This window comes from Stenella coeruleoalba, assembly GCF_951394435.1.
Source record: "Stenella coeruleoalba genome assembly, chromosome: 12".
Classification (NCBI taxonomy): domain Eukaryota; kingdom Metazoa; phylum Chordata; class Mammalia; order Artiodactyla; family Delphinidae; genus Stenella; species Stenella coeruleoalba.
Window position 1 is genome coordinate 89,652,308 of NC_137158.1, and position 24,040 is coordinate 89,676,347.

Consider the following 24,040-nt stretch of genomic DNA (forward strand, 5'->3'; position numbering starts at 1 on the left):
TACATTCATAATCAATGGTCAATTGATTTTTGACAAGGTTTCCAAGACCATTCAATGGAGGAAAACAATCATCCTCTCAACAAACAGTATGGGATAACTGCATATCCCTGAGCCAAAAAATGGATTTGGACCCCTACCTCACAACATAGGGAAAAATCAGTTCAAAATGAATCAAAGACCTAAATGTCAGCACTAATACTACAAAACTCTTAGAAGAAAACATGGGGGTACATTTCTATAACTTTGGCTTTGGCAAATGATCCTTTGATATGACACCTAAACCACAGGCACCCAAAGAAAAAAAGACAAATTGAACTTCATTAAAATGAAAGATTTTTGTGTATTAAAGGATTTTATAAAGAAAGTAAAAAGACAACCCACAGAATGGGAGGAAATAGTTGCCAGTTAACTGTCTGATTAAGGTCCAACATCCAGGATATATAAGGAAATATTACAACTAAACAATATATGTCAAATAACCCAGTTTAAAATGGACAAAGGACTTAAATAAAACTTCTCCAAAGAATTGGAATAGAATATCTCCAAAGGAAGGAATTTCTCCAGAAAAAAAGACATAGAGATATACAGATGGCCAACCAGCACATGAGAAGGTGTTCAACATAATTAATCTCTAGGAAAATGCAAATAAAAACTATGAGATGCCATTCACACCCACTAGAATAGCTATAAAAAAAAAAGAAAATAGAAGATAATAAGTGTTGGCAAAGATGTGGAAAAATCAGGAGCCTTTCACACTGCTATAGAAATTTAAAATAATGCAGCCACTGTATAAAAGTTCGGCAGTTCCTCAAACTTTCTAAAAATAGAATTACCATATGACTGATAAGTTTCATTCCTACACATACACACAAGAGAAATGAAAAGATATGTTTAGAGAAAAACTTGTATATGACTCCTCACAGCAGCATTATTTGTTATAGTCAAAAATTAGAAACAACACAAAAATCCATCAACAGATGAATACATAAGCAAAATGTGGCATACGCATACTGGAATATTTTTCAGCCATAAAAAGGAACGAAACACTGGTACAATCTTGAAAACATCATGCTAAATGAAGAGCACCAGACACAAAGGACATACACTGTAAGATTCCATTTATGTGGAATATTCAGAAAAGGCAAAGCCGAAGGGCCAAAAGTAGATTAGCGGCTCAGGGGGTTGGCGGTGCCGGAGTTGACACTGATTCTAATAGGTATGGGGCCTCTTTGGGGATGATAGAAATGTTTTGGAACAGATGGGTGGTGAGAGTTGTACAATATACAAAAACGCTCAAACCAGCTGAATTGCACAGTTGAAAATGAAGAATCTTAAGTCATGTAAATTGTACCTCGATAAAAATATCTAATAAAAATACATACTAAAATATTGACAGATGCAATAACATCTGGGATTTGCTTCAAAATGATCTTGAGGTTAGGGGTTGGAGTAAATAATATCAATAGACTGGTTCAGTGTTGATAAACTCGTAGCTGGCCATGGTAAGAGGGGGTTCGTTAGAGCATTCTCCTTACTTTGGGATACATTTGGAACTTTGCATAATAAAATTATCTTTAAAGAACAACTAAGTAAAATGTTTTTAAAAGGATACTGAGGAATAGTTATTATAAAGCTGCATAATCAGAATCAGTGGACTGTGCTGGAAACTAGTGCTGAGAAACAGACCTAAGAACATTATATGAAGGATTTGGAATTTTAAATCAGTAAGAAATAAATGATCCGTAATTGGGATACCTAGACAATCCTTCAGAAGAAAAACAAATGGGTTAATAGCCTTACCTCACACCATACCTACAAATATAATCCACAAGGATTATATTTTAAATAAAATTAAAAATATATAAGAACAAAGTAGTAAATATGAAACAAAATTAGGGAAAGATCAATGAATATGTAATCCTGGGGGCAGTTCTCCTAAGTCTAATAAAAAAACAGATCTTGGAAATTTTAAATATCATAAACTGAGAAAAAATATTGCTCACATATGGAAAGAGGTTAATAGTTAAAGAGAAAAAGAGGTGTGTGTTTTTTTTAATTTTTGGCTGCATTGGGTCTTTGTTGCTGCATGCGGGCTTTCTCTAGTTGCAGCAAACAGGGGCTACTCTTCGTTGCAGTGTACAGGCTTCTCATTGCAGTGGCTTCTCTTGTTACGGAGCACAGGCTCTAGGTGAGCAGGCTCAGTTGTGGCACACAGGCTCAGTAGTTGTGGCCCACGACCCCTAGAGCACAGGCTCAGTAGTTGTGGCGCACGGGCTTAGTTGCTCCGTGGCATGTGGTATCTTTCTGGACCAGGGCTCGGACCCGTGTCCCCTGCATTGGCAGGCGGATTCTTAACCACTGTGCCACCAGGGAAGCCCCAAAAAAGGTATTTTAATGAAAAAATAATTTAAAGGGTGAACAAATAATTCACAGAAAAATGAAATACATGCCCAAGATACTAAGCACAGTTCCCTTTCTTGCTGTCTGATAACTGAGACTCTTTCTGCTTTGGAGAAGCCCCTTCGTGAGTTGTGGAGGCAAAAATGAGGAACTCCATTCACAAGAACGGAAACTGTAAGTTACTCTCTCTCCTAGGCCCTTACAGTTTGGGCATAGGCCTGTGATCTGGGCTAACGAATATTTTAAAAATAATAATTTCTATTTTTTGATGTAGACAGTTTCTTCACACTCTACTAGCAGATATATAAGTTGGCCCTACCTTTTCGGAGAAAATTTGTCAATATTTATCGAAAGCTGTTAAAAAAGTGAGGGAACTGACTCAGCAATTACACTTCTGAAAATTATTGTAGGGAAATAATCACACAAGTATAAAAATGCATCTACTAGGTGTTCATGATAGCATTGTACATCTCAGCAAAACAATGAGAAGCAGTCTGAATGCAGCACCAGAAGACTGACGACATGAACCATGGGGCACCCCTGTATGAGAACTAGATGCAAACATCGAAGCTGATGACTTGAACAATTAGACTACAAGCCAGTATCTGCAATAGGATCTCATATTCCTATGTCCATATGCATGTGCACGTGTTGTATACACACATATTCAGGAAAAAAATCTCAAAGTTTAAACATTAACATGTCAACAGCGCTTACTTCCGGGTGTGAGCACCTAATAACTAAGAGCTTTTGGTTTTCCCTTTTGTTTGTTCGCTTTGTTTTGTTCACGTATATTTTCTATTTTCCAAAATAATATATACTGTTCCTTTAAAAGTGGGCACGTATTTAGAAATAATATCTTCTCTGAAGTAAAAAATAAATTTCCACCAACATATTTTTGTTTATCTGTATCTTAAATGTCCCATAAAATGACTTCATATTCTACAAGTTATACTAAGAATAGAGGGTTTTATTAATCATGGACATACCACACTCATTATATCAGAGCAATGATCCACTTTTTTTTTTCTGAAAACAAGTTTTATATAAATAAGTGTTTAAATACATTACATAACATTAAAACTGAAGGGGAAAAAAACCCCAAAGAAAACCAAAAACCAGCTTGTTACTTCACGTGGCATTGGGCAGCCGCTGCTAGTAAGTTGCGAGCTCTACAGCTACGTGACTGATACATCGGTTTGAAATTTGTTCCCTTGTCCAAAGTTTAACTCTGATAGAAGGTTGGCCTCACATTCTAGTTTGCTCATCGATCAGCTGGGATATGTCTGGTCAAAAAGACCTTGGTGGCAAGCCAGATGTCCTATCACCTCAATAGAATGAAGGTGGCTGCTCTAAGCTCTGCCCTCCTGGTCACGTTGGAGACACCAGGGGATCTTTCCCCTGACGATCAAAGACTCCCTCTAGCAGTACAGCTGCCGTCGCTGCCTCACCCCATCCTCCACTCTCAGCTTCACCGAGGGCTGTTCAGGTGGCGACATTCTCTTAGGGCAGGGAACTCTGTAGAGGGATTGCTGGGAGCTTCTGGCCAGACATAGCCGTCTGTGATCTCAGGGCTCTGGACTTGGCTGACGCATCACTGTTATTGCTTTGTCTCAGGCCGGACCCTGCCAGGTGCCTACTGCTTGACCTCTGTTTAAATGAGGGACTTCAAGACTACACAGCATGGCTGTTTTCAGTTTATTGCGTGAAGCAGTTACACTCGTCCAAGTTAACAGCAGACCCCAAGTGGTTACATTACACAAGCTGCGAGGTTTGTAAACTTGTGACAAGGGACAGAAGGAAAATTCTACTCATTGCAAGGAAATCCTCACTTAAGCTTCAATGAGCCAGGAGCACTTAAAACCCATGAACCTTCAGCTGATCGCCCTTAGCCAGTCCAATCTCTGCGAGGAACTGGCATATGTTCTTGCGCTGGTCACCCTGTAGCTGAATTACTTCTCCATATTCTGGACGCTCAATTACAGTTCCCTCGCAGGCGAATTTCTTCTTAAACGCCTTCACTAGCTTCTTTTTACCGTAATCACCAGCGATCCCTTGGACAGTAGCAAGGGTCTTCCTGCCGTTTCTCTGTTGAATTCTTATACGGATATAAGATCATCACCCTTACTTGCATCAGCAAAGGGGTCGAAAGAGTGGAGGTTCTGGATGGCGGACATACGATACGATTCCTTTTCCTCGGTGGAAACGGCCTGCGGAAGGCGGCGGCTGGAGAAGGCGGGCGGGGGGTACGGAGCGTCGGGAAGCGAGGGGGCTCGAGGGGGAGGCTGCTGGGTTCTCGGCGGCGGCTCAGTGACTGGGGCTATGATCCACTTTTTAATTCAACTCTGGCTTGTCCTTCAGTAAGTAAATGAAAGCAGTGAGCTTTGGACAAACCCCGCTTAAATGCGCCACCATCTTAAAGATTCAGGGAGATTTACCACACCAGCACACTTGCAGTAAGGTCTGTGGGCTTTGTATGTGGAAACTTTCGTTATTGTACCTTTTCCTTTGGTATTCTGTTCTCTTGAACACCATTTATCCTTAAATGCAAAGAAAATTTTTGCCATATTTTTATAATCCACAGACTTTGCTAGGACGGTGCCACAGCTAGTAATAATAGAATTATGTGCAATAGGAACCCTACACGCTGGACATAACTCCAACGCTGCAACTGATTTAAAGATAGATTTTTTTCAAGTTGGGCTTATAAATCATTTACAAAGAAACTGAGCAGGCCTGAAACTACAGTCCAACTGTCACATTCTTGTAATGTGACCACAGCTGCTCGGGGCTGGAGGCCGCAGCGGTGAGGGAGCGCAGAGCTGAGGGCCCCGCCAGACCGTCAGGAACAGAGCTCTCGCACTTGCCAGATATTAGATCAACAACCATTAAATATAATATGAACCATCTTCCGTGGCCAGGGCTCAAAAGCTGCAAGTACAAACAGCTACAGATATGTCACTGGAGACGCGGGGCCCAGCACACCGACGGTCCCCAAGCGGCAGGGGGAACCTCGCCTCCACGGCCTCAAGCCCTCCTGTCACAAAGTTCTGGTTCTCTGGACCCAAATGCACAGACGCATCCACTCTCCGTGAGTTACGCACACACGTCGGACCCCACGTCTGCCTCACAACACATGTACCCATTTGGCTTTTACGGGGGGAGGAAATGGCCTCAACTGTGCAGAAACCCAACACGGGTTTTGGGCTCTCGCCTGAGGGACTTGGTTCCAGGGTGTGTGAACCTGGTGTTCGCTGCTGGTAAAGAACAGCTCTGTCCTGAAGGGGGTCAGAGATCCAGCGGCCACGCCTCCCCCCTACCCCGCTTACAATGCCTTCTACCTGTCTATTCTGTGGATCAGATAAAAATAATACATCACTTACCAAAAGGTTGAATTTTAACGTTGTCTGAGACACAGGTCTAAAGTCTATGATTAGAGAATTATTTTTCTGAGAAGTGTTACAAACCTACCTAAAACATCACACACACACACACACACGCACACACACACACACCCCCATGATTTCTGAAACAACAGCAACGTCTTTTGCAGTTTAGAGAGTTTATTTGTGCTTTGATTTCATAGTCCCCACTCGTGAGGGCCCCTCCACACCAAACCCCACTGCTTTTGTCAGAGACCCGAACACTGCCCAGCATTAGTTTGGTTTTTTCACATTTACTGTCTGTGTTCTTCACTAGATTAAGTTTTATGAAAACAAGGATCTCACCAGCCTGTCTGTTCCTGTTTTTCATGGCACTAAGTAATTTTGATTGAATGAATGTATGAATGTTTGAATGTGTTACATCTGATACATAAAATTATATTCTCTTGACTTTAATATTTTAATAAAAGTGATTGCTGCCAGTTTCCTTAGGTCAGTTTTCACACGCTCATATTTACATATTTATGTGAAAGAGTTAGGAAGCAATGATGTTTTCTGCAATTAACAATGACCTTCAGCCTTTGTATGTTTTCCTGCTGAAGCTCATCCTTGCTGTGCCCCTCCTTGGACCAACAAAGACTACTGCAATGTTATCTCTTAGTGGGGAAACAAGTGCATATTAACAACACCTACATTTAAAAATCCTTGATTTTACAGCAAGCATCTTCAAACATTCTCCCTCCTAACAGATATGAACAGGATAATGTCCCCACATCACTACCAAGGTGTAAGAGAGGCACAAAGGAAACCGTCCAGCCTCCTCTGTGTAATCCCACGATCGTGGCATCACGCGCACACCCACTTAGCAGAGACTCTGGTCTGTCTTCCACAAAGGATATCTGTCATGTTTTCTCACCACTGAGCACCTTCTGAAGACCCTCCCGATGTTAGGGACTCGGCCACCTCTTGATCTCCAGGCAGAGGCCAGGAGGCGGCTTCCGAGCGCCCTGCACAGACGTGTAGCCCCGACCCAGGTTCATGGATTCGGTGCAGGTGCCTGCGGGATTCTGCCGTCTGGAAGTGAGCGGCGGGTGGAAGCAGTGCTTGTCACCAAGCCTGGCGTATTTTCCTATTTTTATTCCTATTTTCATTAAGTGAGGATTTAACTCCACTGCCAAGCCTTCAGCAGAACACCCAAACTTGCACAGTAATTATATTCAATTATTTTTGAAATTTTGTTAATTTTAGTCATATAAAACTCAGGGCTTTAAGTGTTTTCAATTTTTGATGTGATAAAGGTGTACCTGTCAAGGTCGATGGGTAGAGCATGTTCTTTTCACAGCTTAACTAAAATAAGAAGCTTAGGCTCCTACTTCTGACAATGTCTCAACCAGGCCCCCAGGACAAGGTAACTTCAGAAAAAACAGATGCCTAGGATGAAGGTACGCCTTGAAGGGGAGTTATCACTGGATCTGTGTCACCACGAGGTCCTCTAACTGTCAGTATCAATTCAGCACATACTTCTGAGCATCTGTGGTTTATGGTAACTAATATGCTAGACTCTGGAGATGCAGAGTTTGTAGGAGATGAAAGTGTAGAACAGAAACAGAAGAGTAAGTTAACAGGTCTGTAAAGGATCTGGGAGGTGATCCTCACCCAGAAGAAGACAAAGCCCCAGGGGAGAGCACCCTGGGTAGGGTAGGTAGGGCTTGAAGGACAAATAAGAATTAGGGAGGGGACAAGTGGAGAGAACTTCTCCAGAAAGAAGAGCTAGCACAGGGGAAGGCACAGCTGTGTGAGAGAACAGAGTCTATGGAAAGGGCGTGGAATTCAGCAGGTTGGGCAAAGAGTTTTGCAGGACAGTAGGACGTGAGGTTAGAGGAACAAGTAGCAGATACACAACGGGTTTTACATCCCACGCCCAGGAGTGATCGGGAATGACTGAAAATGTGCTTCTGTGGGAGTGACAACCGTGACTAAATAGGAATTAGTGGCGAATCCTCCTATATCCTGAGAAGGGTCCTAAGAGAGTTCTGCCCAAGTGGAGTCTAGTGGTTTCCTAAAGACGGCAGCCATGCAGTAAGGTCTCAGACTTCTGTTTCAACAGACCATACATCCGTGTTCAAAGTCAGAAAAGTCAGAGGCAAAATGGCATGGCACTGAGATTCCACTTCTGGGCACCCCAAAGGGAAGGAGCTCTGTGTTCGTAGAGCCACATGGGCAGAAGAGACCTTGGGTCTCATCTATCACAATGACTGTCATTTGTTTTTATCCCGAGACACTTGAGAGGGACGACAATCCCATAAGTAACTGGTAATGGATCACCAGCTGGTAATGATTCTCAAGATGTAAATGTGTATGTGTGTTTCCTGCCTAAGTGCCCCAACTAGAACCTCCAGGACGATCACAAATGGAAGTGGCAGGAGTGGACACCCTTGTATTTTTCCTCATCTTTGGGGGAAAGTATCCAGTCTTTCAAAATTAACGATGATGTTAGCTGTGAGTTTTTCACAGATAGACTTTATCATTTTGAAGAAGTTCTTCTATTGTTGTCATTGTTTGAATATTCATAAATGGGTGTTAAATTTTGTCAAATGATTTTTGTGTGCCTATTGAGATGATCGTATGTTTTATTTTGTTTATTGACATAACATATTACATTAATTTACTTTTTTGTTAAGCCAACCTTGCATTCCTGGGATAAATCTCACTGGGTAATGGTGTATAATCTTTTTTATATTTTGCTGGATTTGATTTGCTAGTCATTTGTTGAGTATTTTTGTGTCTATATTCATAACAGATATTGGTCTTAATTTTCAGTTCTTTTGATTTTTTTTTTTAATCAGAGTAATACTGACCTCACTGAAGGAGTTGTGATGTGTTCCCTCTAATTTCTTGGAAGATTTTGTGAAGAAGTGGTATTAATTCTTCTTGTTTGGTAGGAGTTACCAATGAAGCCATCTTGTCCTGGATTTTCTTTGTGGGAAGTTTTAAAATTATTATTACAATTTAGTCTCTTGTTAGAAATCTACTAGAATTTTCTATTTATTCTTGAGTCAATTTCACTAATTTGTATCTTTCTAGGACTGTTTCCGTTTCACCCAAGCTACATACATTACTGTCATACAGTAGCTCATTTGTAAGATAGTCAGTGATGTCTCCACTTCCATTTCTGATTTCAGTAATTTGAGTCTTCTTTCTTTTTTCTTGGTCACCGTTAGCTCTTATCTTAAATTCCCTCCTTGGTAACTTCATATACTCTAATGTCTGGATATACAAATTTCTCATCCAGGTAAAACCTGAAATCATTTGTATTTTCTACTCATCTATAAGAATATTTTAATGTAAAAGATACCTATGAATATCTTTTTAATTCTGTGAACCATTTAAAGTATAATTTTATAAGATGACTTATCTAGAAATTAAGATAGCTAACCATTCACAAGTAAAATTCTAAATTGTACTGAAAGGCTACCACAGTATAGTGGGAAAACACCCACCTAGGATTCTGGAGACCTCTCATAACACGTGCTCTGCTATGAACTAGCTCCATAATTTTCAATAAGTCACTTATTTTCTTGAGGCTATAAATGTAATTCCCATACCTGGCAGGATTGTGAGCTAATACATTGCCATCAATCATAGAGAACTTGAGGAGCAGCAAATAAACTCTGTTCGGAACCAAAGTCTGAGCATAGGTCTCCCGGCATGCCAAGCATAAGGCAGCACTACTTAGTGCCCACATTCCCTTTCCATAATTTTCTTTAAAGCTCAAAGATCTATTATTAGATTTTCTTGGGTTTGACAATTAAAAGGCATGAGAGGAGACCTCATGAACTATTTATATTTATAAAGGAGACCATGAACTACTTCAAATTCTTAAATTCAGCAACAGGGGAAAAAACAGACTCCTCCGTCAGAAGTTCTTCTTTCTTTCTTTCTTTTATAATATGACATAAATCATGGAAGGCAAAGGCCAAATTTAAAAGCAATAAGATATTTTCCAGTAGTTCACCTTATCCTTGGAAGTGAAACTTACTAGCTGTTACCCAGATGTACTTAATATAGCTTAAAACAACTGTGCTCTGGTTAAAACGTGGTGTAATAATTTCACAATGTGCTATCTGCCTGAAACAAGACCACCCATACTTGGGAAATTTCCATCGTTTTTGAAGTCAGGATAATACAAAACTTGGCAAGTTAGGAAAGGGCAATGAAGGAGGCCAAAGATGAAGTTCAGAGAATGCAGTTTTCCATATAGATTTGTATGAATAAAAACAATTATTGTTTAGTTTTCATGCCCAATACATCCACGTTGGAATAGTTGCTTCCAGCAGAAAATAGCAACATTATTTCAGATTTGTGTCTCCATTTAACCCGATACCTTTCCCAAATACTTCCATCTAAAGGAATCAGGACCAACAACCACACACAAGACTGAGGGATCACTTTACAGAAGCAAACCCAGAAGCTGCCAGTGTGCCTGCAAGTCTTCATCTCTGGAAAATATTAAAGTATCCTTCTGTACCAGTAACAAAAACAGACTCAAAAGAGCAAAAATGAAGCTCTGTGCTGACAGTTCAAATGAGAGCGAAAGCTGCTGTGGTCTCTAACTTGAGGACTCTTTTCTTTCAAGATTCCCTTGTGGAGAAGCTTTTAAAAATGCAATGATACGCCTTACAGCAGGACCGCACCTACCGTGTGTTCTGTGGGACGCCAGCACAGCCAGGCCCTACGTAGTCCTCATCAGTCCCACATGGTCACTGTGACACCCACACACAGTCATCACACGCTTGCAAGGGAGCATTTTCCAAAGTACGTCAGTTATTTTTATGAACCTTGATTCTAGCCACTGTCACTATTCATCTGGGTATATTTCTTTATATCTGAGTATCCCATATAAAGTATGGAACTAATAAAACAAGTAACATGGATTGCTTAAAAGTGAAGAAAACTGCTACAAAAAAGATGGCTCTTTTAATTCCAGTCGACCGTCCCCAAGATACTGGATCGCGCCCATTCACAGGCAAGGATTTATTTTGCTCTTCGAGCCAAGCAGTGCTGTAGGCTCTGGGCATCAGACAGTGGGGCCAACAAATTGATCAGATACTCAAACTGGACTCACGAATCAGAGCTCTTACCCTGGATCAGGTTTCACTGGCAATTTCAAGGATGAAGCCATCAGGAGGCATGAAAAAGCAGACTCAAGTTCGGAGCCTCCTCTCCTCCCAGGCCTCTGGGCCAAGCACAGGGTCAGTTCACACAGCGGGGAACCTTCAGGCTATGGAATATCTCCACTTCATACCTCAGGTACTTGTGCAGCTTGTAGACGTTTCTGGGGGAGCCATGGCTCACAGATCCACAGATCACAGATTTACTTACCACACGCAATCCTAACCCAGAGACATCCTGCTAAAAGCATCACATAGATTAAGACTCTCTTCCCAGCAAATACCATGAGTCTACGTACCAGGAGATGGGGTATTGCCCTGGTGACAGAGACAGTCCAGCCTACCTGCCTTCTCTCTCCCGAGTGGCCCCTGTGTGTTCCCAGTAACTAGAGGGAAACAGATCACAGTCAAGCTGCCCTAACACCTTTCTCCCTGGTATTAAACAAGACAGGCATGCAACCCCCTTCTCGCGTGGCTTGTATTCTGTGCAGAGGAGCAGCCAGTAAGAGGGTGGACACGTGCATAGACAGACTGCTTCTAGAGAACCGTGTGCTATGGAGACTGAAACGGGGCGATAGGACAGAGAACAAGAGAGAAGACTGTTCAGATCAGGTGGTCAGAGGTCTCTCTGAAGACATGATTAAGGAACTGAGATCTGAAAGGCAGGAAGCCGTTCATGAGAAAATTTCTGGAAAATCATTCTAGTCGGGAAGAAGAGCAAGGGCAGAAGTTCTAACGCAGACGGCTTGGTGTGAAACAGAAATGACTGGGAGATGTTAAACTACACCTACGCGGGTGGAACTTATTGGGCCAGGAGGAGAGTGGGTGGAGGCGGGCCCCGGGCAGGTCGGAGAGGCCACAGTGGGAAGCTCTTATCTTATTCTAGGCAGCGGGATGGCCACCACAGGGAGTAGAGGAATGACACAGTCTGCCTGATGTTTCAGAAAGAGTCTGGCTGCCGGGTGGACAAGAGGAGGTCACGTGAAAGTGGTCCAGGAGAGAGATAATGGTGGTTGGACTAAGGTGGTAGAAGAAAAACATGGCAAGAGACGGAGGGATTTGTCTTACCTATCAAGACTACGGCCAGGGGTGTGTAAGTTACACCTCAGTAAAGGATGGTTCAATATATATGGCCAAGAGTCCTTATCTTTTGAGGACATTACTATATACTGAAATATTTACAGCTAGAAGTATACCGTGCCAGAGTTTCCTCAAAATAAATAGAGCATGTGTTGGGGGCGGGGAGCTGAAACGAGAATTGAGTTGGTAACTGTTGACGTTGGGTGATGGGTGCATGGAGATCTACTATGTATTGAATGTATGCTTAAACTTTTTCATAATAAGGTATTTGAAATGGAACAGTCCGGGGACAGGACTCCTATGGTCATGGGGTTGTAAAGCAACTTGTGAGTTACTGGTAGAACCACTCGCCCCACCCATGGCCACTGTAACCCGTGATGCCTGTCTGCCTAGAGTAGGAGGAAAGTTCTTTTGAACAGAATGCATTCTTTTTAAGCTGCTTTAATTGGTGGAAATGATCAATTTCTTTGGTAGTTTGGAAGCTCTTTGTTACACTGAGCTAAAAATAAATCTTTCAGAAACTTCCAACCCTGGGACCTAGTTCAGCAACATGGAAGCCAAGAAACAAGTGGACTCTTCCTACATGATAACTCTACAGACTTAAGGACAGCTCTCCTGTCTTCTACAAGCTGAAACGCTGATCCTTTAAATCATTCCTAAAACCAAAAGGAGAGATTTTCCTACAACTTGTTCTCTTCCTGTTCCTCCTCCTTTTTTCCCAAGCTCAGGTATTCTTAGCTTCCTTCTAGGACCTTGCAATTTCAATTAAGGCCTCTCTTTTCACTGGTTTATTCACATACATTGGCCCCATATTGAGTAAATCCTAAATATATACAGCAATAGTTCTCAATCAGTTTTCTTCTGCAGTACACACAGTGAATAACATTTCTGTGATAAAATCTCATACAATTTCTAGCATTGGAGCTTGCCCCTCCCCACGGGGTAACAGCCAGAACTGCCATGGCATTTGTCCACAGTTAACTGGACCAAGGACAGCAACTGACCCAACAATAATATTCCACTTCATATTGACAGGAAGTAATAATTCAAAATAAAAGTATTGTAGTCAGTTCTTTCTGTCAGTGTTTCATATTAATCAAAGTGCCCCAAATATTGAACTTCTTTCTTGCTCTCAGAATCATGTTAAACGTTCGCCAGCATCCCTTTAGCACAAAAAATCATCACACTAATGGGATGTTCATGGTGATGATGTGTGCGGTTCAGACTTTGTGCTCAAAATCAACACCTGTTCATCTCAGCTCTCCCCACTCACAAGCCCACCTCAAAGACAGCGTCTCTCAACAGCAAGGCTGATTCCGTGTTTATAACCAACTGTGCCTCCTGGCTCTCTACTGCAAAAGAACAGAATGGACCTCAGTTAGAACACAGAACTCGCTGCAGACCTCTCGGTCCCGGGGCTTCACAATTATACTGTGATTCGTTTTGTGTGGTCCACAGCGTGTACACCTGTCTACAGCGAGGATACGGGCCATCCCACCATCACAACCAAGCCTCCCACTTTCACCTCTCACATCTCTTAGCCAAATTTTAAATGGTCAAGGTGTCAACAGTTATGTGGTTTCTATAACTATAACCAAATTTTCTATCCTTAGTTTATGGATGATAAGGAAAAATTCAAAATCATAACCAGCACTTACCTTATGATACTTGTGTAAATATCATTAATCATTCAGTCAAGTAACACTCCTTCTCCAAGACTCCACAGGACAACTAGTTAGGCATCAGAAGCAAAATATTCCTAGAATCAAGCTTAATCAAATACACACTCTCACATTACATAAATTGCTAACCATCATGGTGCTTAAACTCATTTCAATTTCTTTCATACCAGGACCATAAATGCTTTGCTTCATTTTCTTAAACGCTCTAATTTTCTTTTTATTTTTTATTAATTAAAAAACTTTCATCATATCTTGAAGATGTTCTATTTTTCAATATCACTGTTTACTGCCTGGAGCCCCTTTCTTCCTGGAGATTTCCCCAGAACCCTCCATCCACATGCAGGAATCTGGACCTAGTGTTTTCTAAACCTGATGCACAGCTGAAGTCTGGGGATTCCCTTCATTACATCTTGGGTTGGATTAATCACGTTCTGGATCTCAAGGCTTCCCTTTTTTCCCAACCCTCAATTTACTGGAATATTTGCTCAAGTAAATTTCTTTCCCCAGAAAGAGTGTCTTGGAGTGAACTTCATACCTATGTGTTACTGAAAATGACTGTGTCTAGCCTGCAATTCAGTTGATTGCTTGCTGTCTACATAAGTCTCCCTCAGAAAGTAGGATAAATTACAAGGTGAACAAGGAAGAACAGACTCAAATAAAAATGCAATTAACATAGAGGGAATTTACCTCAACATAATAAAGGCCACATATGACAAACTCACAACCAACATCATTCTCCATGGTGAAAAACTGAAACCATTTCCACTAAGATCAGGAGCAAGACAAGGTTGCCCACTCTCCCCACTCTTATTCAACATAGTTTTGGAAGTTTTACCCACAGCAATCAGAGAAGAAAAAGAAATAAAAGGAATCAAAATCAGAAAAGAAGAAGTAAAACTGTCACTGTTTGCAGATGACATGATACTATATATAGAGAATCATAAAGATGCTACCAGAAAACTACTAGAGCTAATCCATGAATTTGGTAAAGTAGCAGGATACAAAATTAATGCACAGAAATCTCTTGCATTCCTATACACTAATGATGAAAAATCTGAAAGAGAAATTAAGGAAACACTCCCATTTACCATTGCAACAAAAAGAATAAAATACCTAGGAATAAACCTACTTAAGGAGACAAAAGACCTGTATGCAGAAACCTATAAGACACTGATGAAAGAAATTAAAGATGATACAAACAGATGGAGAGATATACCATGTTCTTGGATTGGAAGAATCAACATTCTGAAAATTACTATACTATCCAAAGCAATCTACCGATTCAATGCAATCTGTATCAAACTACCAATGGCATTTTTCACAGAACTAGAACAAAAAGTTGCACAATTTGTATGGAAACACAAAAGACCCTGAATAGCCAAGGCAATCTTGAGCAAGAAAAACAGAGCTGGAGGAATCAGGCTCCCGGACTTCAGACTATACTACAAAGCTACAGTAATCAGGACAGTATGGTACTGGCACAAAACCAGAAATATAGATCAGTGGAACAGGATAGAAAGCCCAGAGATTAACCCACGCACATATGGTTACCTTATCTTTGATAAAGGAGGCAAGAATATACAACGGAGAAAAGACAGCCTCTTCAATAAGTGGTGCTGGGAAAACTGTACAGCTACATGTAAAAGAATGAAATTACAACACTCCCTAACACCATACACAAAAATAAACTCAAAATAGACTAAAGATCTAAATGTAAGGCCAGACACTATAAAGCTCTTAGAGGAAAACATAGGAAGAACACTCTATGACATAAATCACAGCAAGATCCTTTTTGACCCACCTCCTAGGGAAATGGACATAAAAACAAAAACAAACAAATGGGATCTAATGAAACTTGAAAGCTTTTGCACAGCAAAGGGAACCATAAACAAGATGAAAAGACAACCCTCAGAATGGGAGAAAATATTTGCAAATGAATCAATGGACAAAGGATTAATCTCCAAAATATATAAACAGCTCATGCAGCTCAATATTAAAAAAACAAACAACCCAATCCAAAAATGGGCAGATGACCTAAATAGACATTCTGCAAAGAAGATATACAGATTGCCAACAAACACATGAAAGGGTGCCCATCATCACTAATCATTAGAGAAATGCAAGTCAAAACTACACTGAGGTATCACCTCACAATGGTCAGAATGGCCATCATCAAAAAATCTACAAACAATAAATGCTGGAGATGGTGTGGAGAAAAGGGAACCCTCTTGCAATGGGTGGGAATGTAAATTGATACAGCCACTATAGAGAACAGTATGGAGGTTCCTTAAAAAACTAAAAAATAGAACTACCATATGACCCAGCAATCCCAGTACTGGGCATATACCCTGAGAAAACCATAATTCAGAAAGAGTCATGTAGCACAATGTTCACTGAAGCTCTATTTACAATAGCCAGGACACAGAAGCAACCTAAGTGTCCATCGACAGATGAATGGATAAAGAAGATGTGGTACATATATACAATGGAATATTACTCAGCCATAAAAAGAAATAAAATTCAGTTATTTGTAGTGAGGTGGGTGGACCTAGAGTCTGTCACACAGAGTAAAATCAGAAAGAGAAAAACAAATACCATATGCTAACACATATATATGGAATCTAGAAAAAACAAAAAATGGTTCTGAAGAACCTAGGGGCAGGACAGGAATAAAGACGCAGACTTAGAGAATGGACTTGAGGACACAGGGAGGGGGAAGGGTAAGCTGGGACAAAGTGAGAGAGTGGCATGGACATATACACACTACCAAACGTAAGGTAGATAGCTAGTGGGAAGCAGCCGCATAGCACAGGGAGATCAGCTCGGTGCTTTGTGTCCACCTAGAGGGGTGGGATCAGGAGGGTGGGAGGGAGGCTCAAGAGGGAGGGGATATGGGGATGTATATGTATAGCTGATTCACTTTGTGATACAGCAGAGACTAACACAACATTGTAAAGCAATTATACTCCAATAAAGATGTTTTAAAAAAATGTAATTAAGAGCATTGAAGAAAGGCAAGAAAACAACCAAAAGAAATGGAAATGGTGTAAAAAGAAGTAAAAGGGTTAAGAATGAAAATGGAATAAAGTGGGATGAAAGGCAGATGAAAGACATCTCGAGCAACCAGAACCCGAGGAATGGGATGGGGTAAACATGTAAAACTGTCATCTAGGGAGACTTCCCAGGGGAGGAAAGGAGTCCCTCCACCCACATGTGGAGAGCGCTGGCCTGACAGGGAACTGATGGGAACAACGGCCCCTGAGATGCGTGCCAGGCTTCAAAGCTGAAGGGCAACACCCTCAAGGCCTCGAGGAATCAGACAGACATCTAGCTTCTAAAAACAACCACGCACAAAACAATGGAGCACCATTTGCAAAAGTTCAGTAAGAGAACCTGTGTACCAGGCACAGAAAACACGGTTAAACATGCAAGAACTGGGGTGTTTTGTCACCATGAGCCCTTCTGAGGAATGTAGTCAAAGATAAGCTTCATCTAACCAGGAGATGACTGGAAAGTTTTCAGCAAAAGTGCCCCGTGAATGCAGCCATGAGCCGACCCAGCAACAGGAAAAGAAAAGGTGTTTATTTGTGTTGACACTTACCCGACAGGTGTGTCTGCAAGGACACAAATCAGACAAATATCTTGAGACTTTAAAAAATTTGAATGCAATAACTAATGATAAATCTTAAAGGCCAGTTAACAAAGATTGATTTTTTTCTTAATGATTGACCATTTCTAGGCTTTCTCCTCTTCCAAATAAACAGGAAAAAAATAATAAATGAAAGGGACAATTTTATGATTCATGAAGATAAACAAGCTGTTAAATAACTTCACTGCTACTGGCTCAAAACTTTACGTAGAAAAGGGGTATAATTTTTAGACATTTGCAGAAATCCTGAGGATAACACTTTTAATCTGTACCGTTTCATATTTCTCATAATTTATTAGAAAACAAATGAGTTTAAAGAAAGGAAGTAAAAATCTATGCTCCTAAATGGCAAAATTCATCAATGGATGTTAAAATTAGTAGGTAAAAGTTTGATGACAAATGAATATTTATATAATTACAAGGTATCCACCCCCAAAATGTTTATTAATTATAAAAGGAAAAATACTGACTTTATAATAGAGAAACCTGATGCAAAGAATATTAACCAAGTTATGAACATAAACAAGATCATCAAAACAAACCAATCTCGTGTTGCTACAATAAGAACACATCACTCCTGACAAAACAAGCATCTAATCACAAGGAAGAAATTTTGCAAAAGAATTGACCTGTGCTCTTCAAAAAGTCAAGGTCAAGACAAAGAAAGCCTCTTCCGAGTTAGAGGAGACTAGAAGACATGATCCTTACGTGAAATGCCTCATCTTGGAACGGGAAGATAGTTATTAAAAATGTTTAAATGTTAATTGGAAATGAACTGTGGATTAGACAAATAGATGATGGTACATTATGTATTAATGTCACATTTCCTGGCTTTGGTAACTGTGTGTATTTGTGTAAGAGGATGTCATTGTTCTTAGGAAAGGCATGATAATGTGCTTTGGCACAAAGGCTATTATGTCTCCAACTTACTCTCAATGGTTTTGAAAAATAAATTTATATGGATGTAATTCAATAGAAATATTATGCAAGCCATATGTATAACTCTAAATTTTCTGGTGGCCACATTTTAAAAATCAAAATAAATGATTTAATTTTGATATTTGCTTTAACCCAGTATACAAAAATATTATTTCAGCACATAATCAATATAAAACTTTTTAATGAGAAAGTTTATATTTTTTGTACCAAGTTTCCAAAAGCTGTTGTGTAGTTTAGACTTACAGATCATCTCAACTTGAACTAGCCTTATTTCAAGTGCAAATAGCTACATGTAGAGAGAGTAAGAAAGAAGGGACATGAATAAGCAATAAATCAATTAAAAACAGTATAAAACAAAAATAAAATTATTCTTTAATCTGGGTAAAAACTATATAGTATGTCCATGTATTATTCTTACAATTTTTCTATAAGTTTCGAGCAGTATCAACATTTTAAAATTACAATAAAAATCAAATAATAAAAATGATACAGGATATGATAAATAATTTCACGCCAATAAATTTTAAATCTTATCAAATGGGCAAGATTTTAGAAAAATATCTTACTAAAATGAATCCAAGAAATTATTTAAAGCCAGAGTAATCCTATCATAGGGCAATAGTTCCTAAACTTTTTGGTCTCAATACCTCTTCAAACTCTTAAAACTTATTGAGGACCTCAAAGAGCTTTCGTTTATATAGTTTACATCTACCAATATTTAGAAAATTGTAAATTAAAACTAAGAATTTTTCATTTACTTTTGAATTCATTTAAGTTAACAATAATAAATCCATTATGTTTCAACATAAATAATCTATTTTGGAAAATTAACTATATATTCTAAAACAAAAATAAATTTAGTGAAATGAGTGGCATGGTTTTATATTTTTCAAATCTCCTTAATGTCTAACCTAAAATAAGGCAGCTGATTCGCATACTTGCTTTTGCATTCAAATTGCTGCAATATGTTGTTTTGGTTGAAGATATGTGTTGGGGAAGGAAGAAGTATTTTTAATAGTTCTTTCAGATAATCGTGAATAATCTTCTTTGATGCTACTCCAAAATATGATGAGTGCATGTTTCTTAAAGGCTATGTGAATTGTAGAATCTGAAGCCATACCTGCAAACTTTTTGTAACCTTAAGAATTAAAATCTATTGGCCTATCTTCCACTTTGAATGAATGGATCTTTACCAGTGCACGGTTTTGTAACCCCATGCATTGATCATGTGGAAACGTCAGTTCACTGAGCTATGCAGACCTTCAAATACTGACACATTACATTATACAAAATCAAAATATCACAATCAACCATATCAACAAGCGAAAGAAAAATCAGATGATACCAACTGACACAGAAGAAGATTTGACAAAAACCAGCACATTTATGATAAAAAGCTCTCACCAATCAAAGAGGAAAATTACCTCAACTTGATAAAGACCATGAAGAAAATGCTTACAGCGAACATCCTACGTACTGATGAAAGCTGAATGCTTTCCCCCGACTCTGGGAACAATGACAGAAAACCTGCTCCCACCAGAAGCTCCAGCGGTTACAGTGGGGCAAGAATAAGACGTAAAGTACGCACATGTTGGAGGGACAAACTACCGCTATGTGCAGATGACATGACTGTCTACCTAGAAAATCCCAAGGAATCTACCAAACACACACACACACACACACACACACACACACACACACACAACAACAAACCCCTAGAACTAATAAGTAAATTCATCAAAGTCACGAGATACACTATCACCACAAAACTCAATCTCATTCCTATATACTAACAATGACCTTATGGAAACCATTGTTAAAAACACAGTATCATTTACAACTACTCTAAAGAAAATTATAGGGCTTCCCTGGTAGCGCAGTGGTTAAGAATCTGCCTGCCAATGCGGGTGACATGTGTTCGAGCCCTGCTCTGGAAGATCCCACATGCCGTGGAGCAACTAAGCCCATTTGCCACAACCACTGAGCCCGCATGCCACAACTACTGAGCCTGTGCTCTAGAGCCCGCGAGCCACAACTACTGAGCCCACGTGCCACAACTACTGAAGCCCATGTGCCTAGAGCCCGTGCTCCGCAACAACAGAAGCCACTGCAATGAGAAGATCGTGCACTGCAATGAAGAGTAGCCCCCGCTCACCACAACTAGAGAAAAGCCCGCGCGCAGCAACGAAGACCCAATGCAGCCAAAAATAAATAAATAAATAATTACACAAATAAATAAGAAAATGATATATTAGACACAACTTTTAAAAACATATACAGTATATGTAAGGTGAAAATTATACTGACAAAAGCAATCAAATATCAAAATAAACAAAAGACAAACCATGTTCATGGGTTGGAAGACTCAGTGAACTAAAAATGTCAATCCTCCCCAAACTGATCTATAGTTTTAATGCAAATCCATCAAAACCCCAACTAGGACTTCTTTATTCGAACACAAGCTTATTCTAAAATTTATGTGGAAGGGCTCATGCCCTAGAATAACTAAGACGATCTTGACGGAGGACAAAGTGGGAGGAATCGCCCTCCCTGACAACCTAGCTCACTACAGGCCCACATGAGCAGACTGTCCCTTTCCCCTGTAGTTCAGACACATCCTATGAAACATGAAGCAACTTCAGGCCTCAGGACTCCACGTGCCTCCACTCCCAGTCAGAACTCTGAGGCTGTGTCCCTTTTCACATGAGAAAACTTCAGGGGTCTTGAACATAGGGCGGAATGCACCCATGTCTCCTCAGCTCTCCTGAAAAGTTGGAAAACACAACCAAACTCACACTGACCCGCTTCTCTTTGGGGATTTCACGAAGTTCCACTAAATCTTGAAAAGGGGACAACAGGAGCGTTTTCTCAAATCAGTTCCTTCATGTTTCATAGGATGTGTCCCCCCCCCCGCACCTCCTGCACCTGCTCCCCTGCACCTGGCCGGCCTGTGTCCCCTCGTTCTCTCTCCTGATTGGCCATCCACTCCCCCTCCGTCTCCTGTGTCCACTGCCTCCCCACATCTTTATCCTGACACAGCAGCCTGCGCGGGTCTCTTACCACAGGGACGAGGTTTCTGTAAAGCCCGGTAAGGAGAGATAGGACCGAGGCAGGGCTGCCAACTCTGCCGCTCTGCACCACGGCTGCTCTGCGCCCACAGGACGTGGTTCGGTCTGCCAACCGCTTCCCTAACACGGAGGTTAGCCTCTCCTCGTCGTCGCCTTCAGCGACTCTGTCTCTGGCTTATCCTTCCCGTCATCGTGAGCCTCGGTCTGCCTCACTCACACCCGCAAAACCCACCCAGGACCCGTGGGAGTCACTGTACCTGTGCACCTGGATTGTGTGGACGAGTGACGTCTATTCCAAACAGTCCTACGCCCCACAGTAGGTGCTTCGTTAATATCTGTAGAATAAACACTTCAACAGTGTGCTGTTGAGGAAACTAGCAATAAAGAGGTCATGTGACTCCCTCAAGGTCACACAGGGTGACCCACTCTGGTGAATAAACGGCTGCCCTGGAACCTCACTGACGTTATAGTCACACATCACTTTCTCTATTACTTACGTCTAAACATTGTTAGTTGAATTTTTATCACCACGTATGTAAAAATAATTAATCTGCATTTCTCTGCGTATTGGGAGTTTTTAACTATTCTAAAAGACCTCTGTCTCTCCAGTAAGGCTAAAATGGCCCCCCTTCCCTGAGGCCTCGGGTCATCCGCGGGAGCCTGGGTTCCGGGCAGCCGACGCCCAGGTGCTCGAGGCGCTCCGTGTGTCCCTTGGGTGGAGTCGGCGGGGCTTGTGACCCGGACGGGGAGGCGACCACTCGCGTGGAGTCCACGTGACAACTGCCCACGGCCGCGTCCAGACGCAGCTGCTCTGCGTGCGCAGGACGGCCGTTCTCCGTTGGGCCGGCTCCATGGGCTCAGCTCCTGGCCTGCCGCAGGCGGCCCAGTCAACACCCATCCCGAGGGCCTCCAGCCTCGCCCCTTCTCGCCTACATGCTCTGTCCCCCTGCAGACTAAGCCCTTCTTCCCTTTCTCGTACAAATGTCAGAAGGAAGTGCTGGTGCCTCTTTTTTTAGAAAGTAAGAACAATATTACAATAGTCTCTGCCAAAGTTTTCTTGAATCTTTATAATGTACCTGAGAATAGAAATTAGGAATTCATTGTAGACCTTAAATATTCTCACCTTACCAAGATGGTAAATATGTGACACGATGCAGGCATCAGCTCATGCTACAGCAGTAATCACTTTGGAACACATGTCACGTCAGCGCGCTGAGCCTGCACAGTGTTAGGTGTCAATTACACCTCAGTACAGCCGGGGCAGAGTCACAGAGCGGCCCCCACCTTCACTGGCAGTCATGAAGCTTACAGTCAAGAGAAAGCACTTGCTGTTTTAATGAAATGCTATTATCCGAAAACATTAGGAATGAATTGTCACAAAAGGATAAATGCAATAAGATGGAAAGGCAGAAAAAAGCAGACCAGCTATGCTATCGTGGGAAGTCTCTGGTTTGGGATATGGGATTTCTGCTTCAAAACTGTCTCCCAGCCACTGTGTGACCCTGGGTCCATGTCAAGCTCGCTGTAATTGTTTATTTTTCTATAAGAAATTATGACACCTTTCTAGGATGACTTTGAAGGCTAAAAAGATATTTATTTTATGTGAACATGATAACTTGCTATGGAAGCATAAGGATGATTTCTCAAGGTCCTAGAAAAGTGAAAAGCAAAATGAAAGCTATTTCCATGAACGTGGAGCACAAGCCACAGGGTGTCTGCTAACGTGTCAGGGCTGAGTTGGGGTACTGAAGGGAGTGAGGGGAGGGAGGGCCCAGCCTGGATTTCCTGCTGCGCTTTGCCGCACCTTAGCTCTATGGCCCTGACTCTTCTAAATGTGGGGTGGGTGGCTATCAAAAATGGGAAATGAAGAGACGGTTCTTTACAATCTCTCAGTCACTGTCAGCTCTACAGTGCGGTGTTCCAGTTCTGTTAAAATCTAACGTGAGCAAAAAGACTGACAAACAAGTCATAATTACCTGAACCAGCAAAGTAAGAACCGCACGGGACTTTCCTTCCCAGTTAAGGCAATCGTGGAAATTTGATACTGACCCGCGTTTCTAAGCCTAGAACTGTGGGCTGGTTTACACAGCCCCGGCCCACAGGCTCCCTCAGCCTCAGGATCTGGAAGAACTTAGTGGCTTGGCAGACGGGCACAGATGTACACAGCCTCCTGACGGAAACTTGATGGGCCTGTGCAGGAAGGGGGGCGGGGAGTGCAATTAACGCCGGAAGTTCCTCTGATCAAGACGATGTGAAGAAGAGCTGCACGTGCCCCGCGGCTGTTTGCAGAAAATCATTGATGCGCCATGATGAGTGGCCCTGCTTTATGACCCTCATGTTTTTATATGTCATTACTGGGAAAATGCAGTTTTAAATACTGAAATAGTACGGCTGTACCCAAATAAAAATACTGAAGCAGTGAATCCTTAGAAAATATAAACATCTTAGGATCCCAGATCTCAAACTTTTAAAGCCACAAAATAGACGTCCCTTGTGCAGCCCCTTTTCCATCCAGACCCTAGCATCTCACTCCCAGGGCTGCGGTGCCACCAGCCTCCGATTTAGTCAGCGGTGGACGCGGCTGCCCTTTCCACGCTGGTACAGTGAGAGACCCTCTGGTCACATTACAGCCTACATTTTACACATAAAACGCACTCTGTTTCTAACA

The 24,040-nt window shown here is 41.3% G+C and overlaps 1 pseudogene across 1 annotated transcript; it reads right to left on the reverse strand.

Annotated features, from left to right (window-relative positions):
* Window positions 1–4,257: 4,257 nt before the first annotated feature.
* LOC307195282 (eukaryotic translation initiation factor 1-like) lies at window positions 4,258–4,636 on the reverse strand (annotated as a pseudogene). The gene has a single exon. The product of its transcript is annotated as a eukaryotic translation initiation factor 1-like (transcript).
* Between the last annotated feature and the right edge of the window lie 19,404 nt (window positions 4,637–24,040).